At 45.4% G+C, this 14,900-nt stretch overlaps 1 long non-coding RNA gene across 1 annotated transcript in view; it reads right to left on the reverse strand.

The window, feature by feature from the left end:
* Positions 1 to 785: 785 nt before the first annotated feature.
* Positions 786 to 14,900, reverse strand: part of LOC130594680 (uncharacterized) — a 93,974-nt gene continuing 79,859 nt past the window's right edge. The window contains exon 4 of the long non-coding RNA XR_008971139.1: positions 786 to 887. This is a non-coding gene — a long non-coding RNA (uncharacterized LOC130594680). The remainder of the gene's footprint in view (positions 888 to 14,900) is intronic.

The raw sequence follows: 14,900 nt of genomic DNA on the forward strand, positions 1-14,900 counted from the left end.
GAAAACACTATCAAAGCACCATCTTTTCCAATTGCTTGAGCTTTACTTTTTAAGTTTATTTTTGCTGCTTATAGTAGATCCCAGACTGACAGCTCTGACTGTATCTTTTCAATTTATGCAAGAATAAGAAGCAACAACTCAGCAACAGCACAGGCAGTTGATACATCCTTTCCCTGGTAATAAACCCAAACTGTTGACTTGGGAGCATCACCCAGAAGGGTTGTGAATGCACAGTCCAGTCCTGCCCTTGATTTCCTTCAAGCTCCCTGCTTGCAGAAGCACTTGTGAAAGACACAGCCGGAGCTATAAATTGACAGTCCAGTAATGAACAATTGATGAACATTTCACAACCAATCTGCTCCAAGTCCATGAGGCTGCATACAAATGAAATCAGAATAGAATAAACATTTTAAGTCTCTTGGAAGACTGAGTCTTCCCAAAAGCCACTGCTCTAGCTGGAAAAGCTCATTTAATGTAAACCCACAATGCACGGGTATTTGTTGCATTCCAATGCCAATGGAAAATTCCCATTTGGATTCATTTTACAGCACTCTGACTTCATACACTAGCAGCAAAGAGACCTTTACCATCTTCCTAGAGTTAATGGAGACAAGGCTGGGAAGCTCATCACTTCTCTGTGATCCTGTGTCTGCACTTGGACCATCCCCCTGTTCATCCAGCAGGTCCAACAGTAACATTCGAAATTCCCAGTGTTCTTAATTCACAGGCTAAAGCAGAAAATTGCTATTATTTAAAATAAAAACACCTCTACCTGTATATCCGGCGGTACAAGTGATTTCTGGGAGTCCTTCCCTGGTGGTAGATGAGCTGTTCTCATAATGCATTGCTTCCTGATACAAGGATGCAAATTACAGGAGCTCTAATTCCTGAAATCAGCATAGAAAAGTTGGAAATGCATTAGGTTTGGGAGCAAGCTTGGCTGTCAGTGTAATATTACTATTACAGCAGCTATCCAGTTGGAAAGAACAGCTCATCCTCACACACAATGAAAATAAGCAGGTAAGCTTGCTGCTGTGATTTCACAAACTTTCGACGCCTGCACTATTTATATGCCATATACAGTTTATTCTAAGCCAGCAATTAAAACACTTTTCTGTATCAAATAAAGTCAATTTTGGTACCTATGACACAGAGGCTGTGAGCTCTGTCCAGCTGAGTGACAGAGGTGCTGCCTCTGGCTCCCAAGCCACCTTCTCACCTCTTCATTCCCTATTTACCTTTGGCACGCCTGAAAGAACCCTTTCTATTGAGCTGACTGTGCTGGGGGCTTGCACAGCTCCCTCCCAAAGCACCACCACCCCCCCAGTCCTGCAGGCTCTGTGACTCACAGAGCAAAGTGGGTTGAAAAACCATCTGAGGAGTAGATGGACTTTTTTGATCTGCTGCCTTGTGATGCGTTGTCACTAGGCGAATGCTCCTCAAAACACGTGAGGATGTGGTAACAGTGATGCTGCTTTTGATGCAGCCCTGTCTGCGCTTAAAGCACATCCTCCGGTTGGATTAAAACACACCGACTGCATGGAGAAGCTCATAACTGGCCACAGACTGGCTCTATCTCCCAGACTGAAGAGCAGGAAAAAGTACAAAGTGAATGTATTTCCTAAGTGACACGGCCAGGTGAAATGACAGGACTCTGGGGAGGAGGGAAGAGCAACAGCACAGCAGTGAAGTGCTTCAGCCTGTCCCCAGCATCCCCAGCTAAAATCCTGCTCACGCTCTCTATCAGACCCAGCATTTCTGCTCCTGTTTGACTTCACCACAGCTCTGATCCATGCACCGTTGCAAGCAGGACTGGTTCCTGATTTCAGACTTCCTAGGGTGCTTCACATAATTTGCATTTGCTTAAGTTTCCAAACCTGGGAAGTATTTTCGGACACCACACATCCTAAAGGCTGATGAAAGGCTGGCAGTAAGCACCTTCAGTAGTTTTAATGACCACTGCAACTCGTTTCCTGCCATCACCTCACTTCCCACAGCAAAACCACCCTCTTCAACCTCACAGGAACTGCCTGGACAGGGACAGCGTGTGCTGCACAGAAACCCATCACGAGAACACACAGGAACCTGCTTACAGGCATCTGCCTGGTTTTTTTCCGGTAGTGGCCACATAAAGACAAGAAGAAGCCGAGATTTTCGCTCGTATCTCTAACTGAAACGTGCTGCCGGTGTTAACCCAGGATTCAGGGGCGTTTCATCACGCAGGGCAGGACGAGCGGGGAGCAGGCACTGAGCTGTCGCAGAGCCCCCTCTAGCGCGGCTCCCCTCGCTCCCCGGCCCGGCGCACACACGGAGGAGCTGTCAGGCTTCATCTGCTTCCTCGCCTCTCTGCGCCGTTGGAGTTACTTCCGTGCAACCACGTTATTTATGGCTATTGTCAGGAGGAGGGAGGAATTTAAGGGGAGTTCAGTTTGCACAGCAGAGCCCCGCCTGGAGACCTCTCGCTATCTGACATGCTGAGAAATGAGATAAGGATCGTTGCCATCATTATATAGGCTAAATCTGATTTGGAAAGACTGCAGAGATTCCGCTCAATCCTGGTAAATGAGTTTCTATCCTTCAGTTTCCAACGCAGTTCATGTGTCAGACCAGACCTGCAGCTCTGCAGTCCAGAGGCAGCTTAATCAAACACCTTTAAAACCGTAAAGAAAACACTGCAATGAATAATATTTGTGCATAAACTGATCTGAATGTTATCAAATGAAAGGACTGACTTTAGGACCTGGAAGTATTTCTGTTATCACGCTTCCATGTTTTTATAAAGCTGTGAGGGGGTTGTTTGAGCCTCTGTAAACTATCTTCAGCTCTTAAAATCCATCTGAACCACAGTGTATCTGCAACAGATTACGGTCCAGGTTTAAGGATTTACTGAGGAAAGAACTGGGTGTGATTCAAATTTACCAAGTAACTATCAAGTCTAACAATGAAGAATAAAGTTCAAACATAAAACGCAATCCTAATAAAAAGAACTAGGGCAACTGTTTCCTGATCTTCCCAAGAGGTCCCCCCACAAATCCTCTTCCCTGAGGTATTTCCCACATCCGCCTAGTTGGTTCAAACAAGCATCTTGCTGCATCCCTGAGGAATACCAAGTGCTGCCTCCCTAATTCCTCTAATGAGACAGTCAGCAGCAGAGACCTCTGCTTCTCACAGCAGGGATGGGGGCTGCAGGCCCTGTGCACTCCACGTCCTTCCCAACAGCTGCTGAACCCCCACATCTTAATGGCAATCGAGACATTCCCAAAAGGAGGCAGAAGCAGCCTGTGCAAGGACAGCAGGGCAGTAGCTCTGTGCTATCAGCTTTTGAATTCGTGGAGTAACAACAAAACCCCCCTCAACTTCTGCTCTTTGCATGTAGGACCTTCATTTTGCAGCCCACAGCAGCAAGGGACGTGACGGCTGACATCGCTGCAACTAGTGAAAGATGCCTTAAGAGGGCTGTCTAACCAAAAAACTCACTGTGCATCTCCAGCAGAGCTAATAAAAAACGTTCTCTCCCCCGGCAAACCTTTCCTTCCTCAGGACTTTCTCCGAGACTCTTCAGCTGAGAAGAGCTGATCCCATGAGTGTTCTCCATCACGACTCTCATCACAGTGCACGCACAAACCTCACCATGAACTCAGACAAGCTGTCCTTTTGATTTGTGAGGCTCACAAAAGGATCACAGCTTCAAGCTGCTGAGAAGGGGAGGATCAGGTTATGAGGCTCCTCTTACTCTGCTGCTTGAAGAAAGTATTTTATATCCGGACTCACATCCAATCTTTTTTACCTTTTTTCACCATTATGACAATGAAGAACTTAATTTCTTACAGACACCTGAGACCCCCAGAAGTCACTGAGAAGTGACTTGTGCAACCACGGCTGTGTCACCTACACCTCTCCTTATTTTTATAGCACTTACTTGATACCTGTTGTCTATATACTAAAAATAACCTCTCGGCAGCAGCGCTTAGGGCTTTGCTTTAACAAAGCCCTGTCCTGACCCCCGGGACACAACTGCATTAAACTCACACCATCACCAGCAACGAAGCACATTTTCCTTCATCTGAAATGGGTTTTGAATGTTGTGCCCTCCACTACATCCATACCCCATCACACTGACCCTGGGGGGAACAAAACAATGCTAAGAGCAAAGACACAGACAGAGCACAATCCCAACTGCTGACCTCCCGAAGTCTAGACGGGGCCAGTCATCTCTTCTGATGGTCCGTACGAGTGCACACACTTAGTAGCTGTCATTCAGCAGCCTCAGATCTAACCTGCAGGACATTCCATTACCGTCAATATCAACATATCATACATAAGGTCCAAGGATAAGCTGCACTGGAACCAGTCATGTGTTGGGTTAGCAAAGGAGAGCCAGAGATCCCTCCAAGGCTTGGAGAAGCATGAGCTGAGAAGTCTGAGGCCAACCACAAGGACACAGATGCCAAGTCTGCAACTGAGAGTAGTCCCTCGGGCAGACTCTCAGGTCCCTGATGCTGTTGTGTTTTCTTCTCCAGGGTCCCTTGTGTGAATAAAGCCCCAGGTCTGCTTTTCTGTACCTGAGAGCATCCATCTGCTGGAAGATCCACCGGCTGCAGTTATCAGTTATTAGTACTACTCAGATCAGCTACACAAGCCAGCAAGGAAGATGGCTGTGCACCTCCCTGAACAAGATAGTTCCTAATGGTGGGATTTGTTTGACACTTTGCCACAAGGGAGATGAAGAGGACTTTCCCCTTCTGCTCCCTTTTGTTCCAGACACTTTCCATTTGCGTCTCATGTGGAAAGTTACACACTTCACTATGTCCATAGATCAAAGGTCAAAAAAGGAGACAGGAAAGGGTGATGCAATACTGAGTAGGAGACATTGCAAAGATGGTTTAAATAAAAAGGGTTTTTTTTCTCCCTTCTTTTTACCATTTCTGTAAAGTGCAAATGTGAAAAAACCACCCACAGCAATATGGGTTAAGGAACATTTGTCAATAGGAAAGAGAATAAAAGTAGGCACTAAAACAACAGAAATAATGACTCTGCTTTCCAGATTTTGATTCCAAAATACCTGGTGCCTCAGGCAGTTATCTGAAAACTCTGCCTCAGCACAGAACCTCCCTGCTTCACCTCAAATAGCTGTAGTTAACAAATACTCCGTGTGCGTGTGTATGAGAGCCACTGACAGCCTGCAGCTGTATGGAAAGATGGAACTGCCAAGAGGGAATAGAAGCAAAGGCAAAAAGAAATATTAGAGCAATATATCTTAGGCTTGGAAAAGAATATTTCCTCTTTCTTTGTCTTTTCCTCCATCTCTGAGGGACCTAAAAACTTGAAGTGCACCTAAACCACTGCTGTGTGCAGGGAACACTGTGCAAAGCTCCTTTCCCACAAGGATTCTCATCACACTCGGAGGTCTCCGTCCAACCTGCCCATCTGCATCTCCTGGAGCACACAACAGTGAGGTTTTCCTCAGTCCCAGTCGCTACACATCTTCCATGAGAACATTACCAACAGAAATGGGAAGATGTTCCCGTACTCCCGAGACAAGACGCATCCAACTGGGATTACTGCAGGCTTTCCCTCTCCTCTTGTTCCTTACGGCTTTGCCACACTGCCTCAGCCAAGCGGTCCAGGCAAAGCTCTGAACTCCATCTGTGTGCTTTAACTGTGATGGCTACAAAACCAGATCATCAATATTTAAGGAATCACTGTTTCACAGCATGCTTCCAGATGTTCCTGCTTTCATTATTGCCTTCTTACTTGAAAAGTCAACAGGATGTGATATATTCAACATACAATCTACTCTGACACTCATCTCCAGGCTGTTGTCTCTCACAGGATACTCCCACCAGACAAGTACATTACTTCTTGCACAATTACCAAAATGAAATTTGTGTTTAAGAGCTGCCAGGATGCAACAAGCAAACATCTTGAGCTGAATCCCTCTGCCCACATACAAGGGACACAGGAGGCAGTGGCAGAGCCAGCCTGATGCTCCAAGCAATACATCTTGCAACGGCCAGTCCCTGGAGCACACAGCCCAGCCACCACTGCCTGGAGGAATCACTGCTGACGCTGACAGCATTTGCTGCTAGGAATATTGCTTATCTGTCCACCTCAAGTCACAGAGAAAGCAAGGATCAACAGAAAAGATATCCTAAAGCAGAGCTCAACTCCTTCAGTGCTCAGAGATGCTTCCACCTCAGTGCCCATGGGGATCTCTGCTGCTGGTGTACATCAGAGGCTTCTAGAAACCACTCATTAGCAGTTGATTTTGTTCTAGAATCCAAGAATTTCTGTGCCTCTCAAGTACTTCCTGAACACGACTGCACTGTACGGTTCAGCCAGCTGAATAATAGCTCATATTCTCCTCATACCCCTGGGAGGAAAACCACCTCACAGCTTTCCCCAGCAGAGATGCCACTCCAGGGAGAACAGCTCCTGCCCTGGTGGGAATTACTCTCAGATACCCAGTTTTGTCTCTCCAACACAACTACACTTCTCACAGCAGGGTTTTGTCAATGGTGCCAGTGGGAGGAGTGGAGTGCTTGCTTATAGGTACCTACATGACCTGGGTAAGCAGATTTCTGCCCCTGTATCCCTCAGTCTGGCCACTCACCTAGCTTAAAAAAAGTATATTAAAAACTGTTTATCTCCTTCCATTCGGATTTCCCTTGTCTGAACCACAAGAACATCAGTACAAGCCGCATTTGATTTCAAAGCCTCTTTGTATTCCATTTAAGACTGTTTCATCTGTTACCCAGAGATGTAGGAGGACTCCGAGTTGTGTCACCTTCTAGTCTCTGCCAATAATGTCATAATTTGATATGGAAACTATGCATACTATTATATTCTAATTTGATATTTAAAACATGCTTTGGCAGAGTCCTATTGATGCAGTTATCTGATTCCTCTCTGCCTCTTTATTCTGAAAATACTCGGAGGGAATATGTCGTATCTCATTTGTGTTACGCACACTGAATCTGTGGAACTTCCCATCGCTTTTTTTCTACAGCTTGGTAAATATGTGAACATATTAAAAAAAGGAAAATGCCAAGACTGCAAATTGGATAAAATTCAACCACACGCTATAGAGAGAGAATTCCTAAAGCTCTACTCTTACATACTGGATCTTTTATTTTCTTCCGTCCCGTCCCTTCTTTCTGCTCTTCTTATTCCAACTCCTTGTCTCCAGATCACTTACATCTCAGTCTACATAGGCCTCACCAAGAGCAGCTGTCTCTTCTTCCACCCATTTGTACTGCACATTTCTGCTGAGTCTAAGGAGAATCCCAGCCTGGTTTGGGTTGGAAGGGACCTCAAAGCTCCTCCAGCTCCAAAGCCTGCTGCGGGCAGGGACCCCTTCCACTGGAGCAGCTTGCTCCAAGCCCCTGTGTCCAACCTGGCCTTGAACACTGCCAGGGATGGGGCAGCCACAGCTTCTCTGGGCAATGCCCTAGTGAAAGGCCTTTTGTGAGAACACTGGAGTATTTTACAAGGAGATAACAGTCTTCTGCAGAATATAAAATAAACCTAAAGACGAGGACTCATCTTGACTCAGGATGCTCATGCTTCACACGAACAGCACTTGCCATGGCTGGCTTAAATTGGAATTAACCTCACTGAAAGCACTGCAAATGCTCAAGGATTAGGGTATGGAACAGTAAGACAGAGAATTGGGAGTCTGCTGCTCACGATGGATCAATATTTATAAGGAAGTGATACAAACTGATGAGGAAGGGCAAGCAGCCCTGTTGCAGCGCATGTGTCCAGCCAGAAGTGACACAAACTGACAGGGGAGGGGAAGCCAGTCCCTGACATAATGAAAAATCACAGCATAAAAGCAATCCCAATGCAGTTGATGCAGCAGTTTGCCAGAGGAAAAAGAAAACCAACCATCAAGTTCTAAACTAAAAGGCCAGCTGAGTGCAAGGGGAGAAGAGAACAGTGAATCAAGGGAGAATCAGAGCAACAAACTGCCAGGGCAGAGAGAGCACCCGTAGTGAGCAACCAGGCTGGGAAAGCTCCCTCCTTCCTGGAGGAGAAGCAAAACTGTCTTCCCAGAAAGAATATTTCAGCCACTGCTAACTGCTCCCGCGTGGGTAACTGCCCCAGTTCAACCAAGTTTGTGTTTCTAATGAACTCTGGTGAAGAGAGCTTCGTTATGAAAGCACCAGTATCATGGAATAACTGCGAGCACAGCTGAAGCAGACACGTTCCCCCAGACAAGGGATGCTGTGAGCTGGAAAACGGTGTCTTCAATATATCAACACAGGAGTTACTCAGAATTAGGCAAGACTTCCATGGAGAACCCATCTTCATGCAGGAGATAAATGAGCTGGTAGCACCACAAAGCTTTCTAGAAAGCTCTGGCACTCTGAATGACAGGTTCACTTTTTAGCACCCAGGGTTATTATTTGGCTTGCCATCTCTCCCCCATCCCTGGATATGAATTTTCTCTAAAGAACACTGAATTTTGGTATATTTCATGAATTCAACGTGCAGCAGAACCCAAGGAAGATAAAAAGTGTCATTTAAGGGAATGAAGGTTACAAACGGTTTCAATTAAAACTAAGCAACCCCCTGGATTCCATTTCCCATATTTCAGTATTTGCCCATGATGTGCACACAAACGGCCCTCCAAAGAATCCTGCCCCCAGTAATTTTCCCTTTTCTTAATCCTGATGTACAGAGCGTGGCCTCCTGGGACATTAAGAGGATTTCATAAGGACAATCCCACTTCATATTGATTCTGTTTCCCAGATCCATAAAATTTGTTGCCGTAGGAAACACAAGAGTGAAGAACAACAACAATGCCTGGTGAAATTTAAATACTACTCCTAGCAAGAAGAAAAACACCATAAATGGGAAAACAGCAGAGGAGGATGCTTGTTTGCTACGATTGTGCTACACAAAACACACAATATGAACTGACAAGGGAAGGAGATGATCATTGTTTGAATAACATCAATATCAACACAGACACGTATGAATCTGGCAAGGGATATGGAAAGGCAAACTCTGAATAACACTGATGGACCAGTAAATATTATCCAGACAGCGAGGGGGAAGGGAGGAGGACCAGAGGATGCTGAGGCTGGGAATAATATTTGCTCCAGGTTACTGCTGGGCAGCAAATGTGCAAATCTAATTAAGGCACTTCCCTGCTTCCCTGTCTTTTTTCCACCCTCTTTTTCCACCTGGACCATCACAGTTACAGACCACAGTTAATTGGGGCTTCAGGTATTTGCTGCTAACTGCTTAGGTGTAATTAATCCTGCCTCAGAAGAGGGAGCTCAACCCTGCTCAGCCACGGAGCTGAGCTGGTGCTTTGGAAGCCATGACAAGCCAAGCCAACCCCATTGCAACTTCCAACCACAATGGAACCCTGCTCCACACAGTCACACACACGTCAGCATGAAAACAAAACTGGGGAGAGGAGAAATTGCATGCAGCAACGAGTATTCCAACCTTTGCCTTCTATGCTGGTATCAACACAAAGAAAAGGATGGTAATCCTTCCATAGGTTACCTGGGAGGCTTTTCTTCCAAAAGAAGCTTGACCATCTTCCCCTTTAGGAAGCCTGGGGCAGAGCAGATCAACCCTTCTACCCACATACAATCATGGCAGCAAACCTTAGGTACAAGTGGTGGCCACAACCAAAAGCGGTGGCCGGACCCTTGAATTTAAAATACTTTGGGTTGACAATTGAAGAGGTAACATGACAATACATTGTGCTAAATCAATTACTGATTATCAAAATAGCACTTAGCGATGTATAATTAGTATGTAAAAGATATATTTAGCTGTAGATGATACCAGTAATAAGGGCTACATGAGCAATAGCTGTATAATTACTTTTTATGAATACAGGAAACCTGTGAGAAATGCTCTGAGATTTAATTGACATTTAACAAGATAACTACAGCAAGTTAATTAGAAATTATATGCTAAAAATACGAATTAACTTTTAAATAATATTTTAGCTTGCTGCAATATAACTACAGTAGCTCATTATATGCCAGTGAACCACCTAAATGAAATAGTTCTCTCAAATACCACCTAATTCATTTCCCACAAACTAAAGCCTGTATTATCAGCTTCTCATTCTGAATCCTTTTTGGTATAAAAAAGCTGAGTTGATCAGCTTAGTGAAAGACTTATTTTTATGGTCCTTTCATACCTTTTTTATGAAATGAGATTTCTCTTACATTTCTATCAGCATCCAGAGAAAAGATTTCAGTTCAGCTGCGCTTTCAGCTTTGAACCCAGAACACAAATGCAAAGTAAGGCACTGACAAGCATTTAGACTCCCTGCAAGGTGATACATCAGGGATTCTGACAGTGCTAATACAGCCAGAAATTTGGAGAATAAAACAACTCTGAACTGGTTCTGATGTGGATGGGTGCAATCACAAAGAAAAACGTAATAGCAGGTTCTTAGCACAGCGCTGTTATTTTTAGACCTAGGTAGGGGAGTGCAAAGATGATGGAAATCTGGCTCAAAATTAAGTTTGCTGTAGATGCTCAGGGGAGCCATAGAGCCAATGCACAGACATGGGCCTTTTTCACCTGCCTCCAGCAGCTGGATGAATGCTACTGCCATAGCTGAAGCACCCAGCAGCCCCGGGTGAGAAACGTAGCAAGGACTTGGAGTTCAGCTCTGAGATGAGTGTCCTGAGAGCTGAAGTCCCCACAGTTCAGCCATGGTATTTTTGGTTACTTTATGTAAGATTCTTCACATCTACACATCCTCTTGGATTTGGTTGCGGGTTTTTTATTACTTCTTACCTACCATACTTTGCCCATAAGCCACCTCAAGCTTAACTCATCTCCACTGAGAGCTCTGCAGCCCAACGATGCAAGACCCTGACCTCTGGCTGGTTAATCTGGCTGCATGGAGAGGGAATGAAGTTATTCAGCGGAGCAAATGGACTACCATTACTAAGAGAAAATGGTGCAATTTCTCCTGTCTCTGGCTCAGTATGTCCCAGCAGACTCCAAGGTCTCTCTTGCAATTCCTTTTTGCCAGCATGCCCTTGTTAGCATTCTGGACCAGCTACTCCAGATTATGCATACACAGAGCATACATGATTTAGTGTTCCTGCTCTTGAAAATGTCACTAGCTTCAATATATCACAGGAGGAAATGGAGAAAACAAGATGATAAAGCAGTGAGGGATGGGCAAGATGACCCGATCTGCACCTGAGATTGCAGTACTGCGCAGTTAATGTAAATTGAAGGGCTGTTTTTAAACTGTGAAAGCCAGGCACAAGCAAAACACTTTGGGCAAGAGACGGCCCAACTGCAGTCTTGGCCCAAGGCCTGACTCTGCATCTCATCAGAAGCTGAGAAAAAAATTAAAAGTAAAAAGCAAAGAACAAAGGCAAATTGTCCCCGACCTTCCCTCTTTACTCAGAAAGGGCAGGAGAGCAAAGGGACAAAGAGCTGCACTCTCAGAGGGTTGTGTATATTCATAGGCTGCCAGACTGGTTTGGGCTGGAAGGGACCTTAAAGCTCATCCAGTTCCCCCTGATACAGGCAGGGACACCTTCCACTAGAGCAGGTTGCTCCAAGCCCCATCCAACCTGGCCTTGAATGCTGACAGGGATGGGACATCCCAGTTATAAACCCTGCTCCCAGAACAGAGAAGAGATGGAAGAAATAGGGAAAACACATCAGAAATACAAGGTATTTCTTGAAGACAAAAGCCTGAGCACATTTCACCTTTGTACTTGCTGTCTTCTGATGCAGCCGGATCCTTGATGGTTTCTGATGAAGCCCAGGGTGCTGGTAACAGAGCTTCTACTGGAAGTTTTCCTGCCATAAGTACCAGCCACTACAGTTAAGATAAATAAAGAAATAAAGCAATGACAAGAGCCTTTCCTGCACCTAACACCAACCCCTGCAGCAAGCAGAGCTGTGGCCAGGGTCCAGGTTTATCACTCCCTAAGTCACTGCAGCTGTATCTTCAGCTCAGCTTCACTAATCCAGGTCCAATAAGGAGGAGAGTGGGTAGAGCTGTGTGGTGGAGTGCTTGCTGCAGTCTTCTTAAACACCTAGATAGTTGGGAAGGATCTAGATACTGTTTCCTCCCAAAACTCTCCCTCCAGAGCGATGAAGGATCCTTTCAGGACAAGGGTTTTCTCCTAGGACCTATGAGGAAGCTTTGGATGTTTTGTTAAGCTTTTCTGTAAGAATATTTAAAAGAAGATAAAGTGCATGTTTATAGGGTTTCCTCCTTTTACTCGGTCAGTAGATTAGCCAAGATTGATTTTTCTGCATGAGAGGGAGAGGCCGAAGGTTAAAAGATAAAAAGAGTAGATTCCTTTTAAAATGTAATTTAGACTTTTCTGGTGTTAGCCCCAGTATCAGCACAAAATCACTTCAATTCTCCAGGAGCACCTGAGCCCTGTTGTACAGCTGTGTGCAGCACGAAAGCTCTCCTCTGGCAAACAGCACAGCTGAGGATCACAACGCCTGTGGTACCTGCCCCATGCAGGGTCTCCTGCCTGGGGACCCCAAGCTCATGCTCTAAACATCTGCCAAAGGAGATCAAGGGCAAAAGTTCTGTGGGGACTTTGGCTTTGGTTCATTTATTTCTGTTTGCTGTAGTCAGAGCAGATTTAGAATTGAACTCCTCAGAACACATCTTTATAACATCTCCCCAGTCCCCACGGGTGCTGCTGAATGACCAGTTAAGCACTGGTAGGTCTCAAAGAGCTCAGTGATCCAGACTGGAGAGAGACACACAGGAGTTCACAGCATCATCCATGCTGTGCTCTCTCCCAAGTCCATGTTTTACAAACCATGTATTGCCTCCTTCCAACCCTTTCACAGCAGCTTCTGATCATTTGAATTCCAGAGGAACAACCTGGAGCTGCCCAGTGCTCCAGCTCTGCCAGTGGAGGAAACCCCTTCCCTGCAACAGGAACCCCAGCATGGGGACCCCGCTCCTCAGGAGCAATGGCACTGCTCATCCCAGAGAGAGGACAGAGGAACACATCTTACCCTGCCCAGGAAAAAAGGGGCAAAGCTTCGACTTAGAGAGAATTCCAGATGATAAAGCTGCTGCTAATAGGAATAAATAAGGGGTGGAAGAGGCCAATGATACGCAGCTGCCATCACAGTTAGGGCTCAACCTTCAGTTTGAGCTCAAGTTTGAGGATTTCCTTACCCAAACTTCTCTCTTGCCAGAGAGCAGCATCTCAGAGCTCCTCACTGGGAGCAAACGTGGGTGAGCTACCTGGAGTTTCCATTTGGGTGAAAGAAACATCTTTGTGCAACATGTCACAGCAGGCCGGGTAGGAATGGCTGGATTATTCCCCACGCATAATTGTGCTGATACATTTCAGCCTTTTTCTTTGAATAAATTATTTGCAATAAACATTTTCATTATTCGACCATCTCTGATGTTCCATTAGCATTCAGTGAATTATTTATTCGGCAGCTTTTCCCATCAATCACTGAATAAATTATTCGCAAATAAATTATTCTACCAGCTTTTGCTTTAAAGATGTCCCTTTGAGAACAATAGCTTCCCAGAATAGTAAACAGGCAAAGGGAGCAATTTAAAAGGCCTGATCCTCATCCCAGTTGTCTCGGTAGAAATCTGGAGGATTACCATGGAAATTCCTGGCCTTTTGCTGTATTTACACGTCTGTTTGTCAGCTCAGATTTGTGGTACACGAGTGCTGAAGTTGCACACAACCATTCAGTGCCCTCAGAACCAAGCCTTTCCCTATATCCTAACAGGCAGTTTCATTTCCAGCTCACAAAATTGAGCTGGATTCAAGTGACCTCTAATCAAACTGAGAGCTCAGCTCCCGTAAGTGTCCAGGGGGAGACGGGCATTGTAGCAATACCCCACATATCCCTTTCTCCCTCCCAGGCAGTGCCGTTACCTCAACCTCCTCATGCATAATGCATTCAAATCTCGTCACTACACCAAGCCCCAGTGTAAGTTTTGTTTGTGTCTGGGCCAAGGAGGATGAAAGCCTGTTAGAACTAAATGAAGGCTACATTTATGCCAATTTTAAGGAATAATTGAGGTGCAGCGCAGGGGAATTTGCTGAACTCCTCTGTCCTTCTAACAAGAAAGAGCCTCTTTTGTTAGGCAGCACAAAAAGTCACCCTCATTAAAACAAGCCATCTTTATCAAAACCACATGGAGGATTTATCGTCTCACCCATATGTTGGTGCCTTTCAGAGAGATGCAGGAAAAGAAGTGGGGGGGAGGCCGAGCATCAAGCCCTCATTTCAAGAGGGCCAATTACCAAAGCACCGGGAGCATCACGTCGAGCGCAGTTATGGCAACAGGCACAAGGTTGTGCCAGGGTTTCAATACCACCAACCCTACCTGGGTTGTCTCGAAGTATCACTGCAATAAATAACCGCTAATTTGCACAGAAGGAACAAATGAGACCCAGTGTAATTGTATGAGGGGGGACAAGCGAACAATAACATGAAGATATATAATTGAGTTAATATCAGACACTCTCCCCCCAGTGAACCTTTCCTCATCCTTAGAGTAATTGTGTAATGACATTTATGTGTAATAGATTTGTGACATTATAAATGACACTTATGTCAGGATTGTCAGGCTGTGACAGCCTCTGAGACGGCTCCAGTGAGAAATTAATCACTTCTGAGGCTCGAAAGTTGCTCATTTATCGCTGCCAAGTAAGATCCTGCAAAAACAAGATCTCGCAATGAAATGTACACTCGCATCTACGCATCCTCCAACATGGATTTTCTCCCTACAGAAAACCCTCCTGGAGACCACGAGGTCCCTCAGGAACAGCAGCACCCTGCATGGATGGCTCCCTTGAAGAACACATGCAAGGATCATGGAATGGTTTGGGCTGGAAGGGACATTAAGGCTCATCCAGTTCCAACCTCCTGTC

The sequence above is a fragment of the Pezoporus wallicus genome, unplaced genomic scaffold (assembly GCF_028554395.1).
Source record: "Pezoporus wallicus isolate ANWC-B61680 ecotype Strahan unplaced genomic scaffold, APGP_CSIRO_Pwel_v1 scaffold_7736, whole genome shotgun sequence".
NCBI classification, from domain to species: Eukaryota; Metazoa; Chordata; class Aves; order Psittaciformes; family Psittacidae; genus Pezoporus; species Pezoporus wallicus.